Consider the following 2,453-nt stretch of genomic DNA (forward strand, 5'->3'; position numbering starts at 1 on the left):
ATAATTTATAGAACGTTATATAGAATATAGTAGCTAAGATTGTACGTTTTATTAATACTAATAGCCCCCTACCTACCCCCTTTTTATAGTAATTATATTATTCTATAGTAGCGTTTTAAATTATAATATAGGTACGTTTAATTAATAATAATTTTTCTATAATATTATTTAAAATACTTTATACTCCTAACTTTAATTATAAAGGCTATTTGAGATTGGACTACTATAATATTAGTAATATTAATACTAATATTAATTTAGTAGCCCCCCTTAACTCTCCTATAAATATTTCTATACCGAATATTTTTATTTGTATCCCCCCCTCCCCCGGTTGTAGTTATAGTCCTTAATATTAATTAGTTAATAAAAAATTAGCGTCGCTAAATAGAAAATTAAATAAATTATTAGAATTTATAAGGGAGGACTATAAATAGATAGTATAAAGTAATATCTACAAATATTATTAATAAATATAGTAGTATATAGGAATATTCCTCCTAAAGTTGTAAGTTCTAATCTTATATTAATAATAATAAATACTATTAAAGATTTTTTTGTTTAGGGTAATAATAGAAAATACGGGCTATATTCTACTTAGCGCTTTATTAATATCCTATATTAAATTAAATTACCTTCCTTTCTTATTTTTTATTTTATTTAGCGTCTTTATTTTATATTTCCGCTTTATATTTCTATTTTATATTTTTAATTTACCTCTCTACTCTATATTTCTACTTTATATCCCTATTTTATAGTTTATATTTATATCTTACATCTACGTCTTACATCTACATCTTGCGTCTACATTTTACATTTTATATTTATATTTTATATTTCTATTTTGCGTTTTACATTTTACGTCTGCGTTTTACGTTTCTACTTTATATTTTACGTCTTATATCTATATTTTACATCTCTACTTTACGTTTTACATCTTATATTTATATTTTATATTTCTACTTTATATTTTATATTTTATATTTATATTTTACGTTTTTATTCTACATTTTTAAATAATTATTATTTCCTTCTTTTATTTAATTAATTCTTATTAATTTAGTAGTTAGTCCGCTACTAGTATACTACTATTATATATCCTTAACTTCGTATTCCTTAAGAAGGTCCGGGTAATTTATATCCTTTTGTAAGACCTACGAATTTTCGTTATTTAAATACCCCTTTTATTTAATTTAGAATTAACGTTAATAGCTAGATTTATAATACTTTACAATCGCCTCAACTTCGTACTAAATATTATTTTCCTCGATATTTATAATTTCCCTTTGTAGTACCGCTATAGTAGGATCCCTATAGTATAGTTTTAATAGAGTAATAAGGAATATTAAGTAAATTTAGTAATACATAGGGAATATAAATTGGTATACTATCTTCTTTTTTCCGATAACTTTAGTAATTTAGAAGGGTCCTAAAAATTTATTTACTAATTTAGCGTTTAAGCAGTATTATTTAATATACTTTATATTAAATAAAATCTAACTTCTAATATTAAATTCTTTTAATTTCTAAACTTTATTATACTATTTTACATACCCCTAATTAATAACCTCTAAAGTTATTATAATTTCTATTTACTTATATAATAGTTTATTAATCTAATTAGTAGTTACTATTAATAGGATTATCTTCCGCCTTCGCTCCGGGTCCGCTAGTCCCCGAGGATAATACTTTAAGAGTAGTTCTAAGGGGAACTTTCCGATAATAGTATAGAAATAATTATTATACGTCTATTGTATTAGTGTAATTTTTTTAGCTTAATTAACTTACTTTATATTATAGAAGATTCGAAGGTATAATTCTAAATTCTAGTTTTGCCTCTCCGTTTATCCGTCTATTTAGGGGTACTAGGCCGTATTAAAGCATTTATAAATATTTAGGAATTTATAATAAATCTTCTAAAATTAATTTATAAAAAGGTTGCCTCTATTTAATATAATCGAATCCGGGAAGCTAAATTACTAGAAGACGTTTTATTAGAAGAGGAATATAAATTATTAAATATTAATTATTTTCTACGTAGGGATATATAGGGTATATTTAATAAAGCGGTTAATAATAATAAGGATTATATTATAAGTCTAATTAAATATAAGGTTAAATAATTTTAGTACTCTAATAATAAAATCGTACGAAATATTTTACTAGGGGATAGTAGGGATAAATAATAATCCTAATAGCTTGTATAGCCGGTAGTTATATAGTTTAGCCTTTTAGTATACTAAATATTTACAGATATATAATTTAATATTAATCGTAATAGTAGGTTAATAATAGAATTAATTAATACGTTTTAATATCTTCCTTTAGCCTAGGTATCCGGCTATTACTATATTATAGTAAGTATAGAGTAATTCGGCCTATATCCGTTTTAGAATATAGATTTAATATTAATACTATAGTATTCTATTTTCCCCTATTTTCTAATTCTTCGCTTA

The sequence above is a fragment of the Neurospora crassa genome, linkage group I, assembly GCF_000182925.2.
Source record: "Neurospora crassa OR74A linkage group I, whole genome shotgun sequence".
NCBI classification, from domain to species: domain Eukaryota; kingdom Fungi; phylum Ascomycota; class Sordariomycetes; order Sordariales; family Sordariaceae; genus Neurospora; species Neurospora crassa.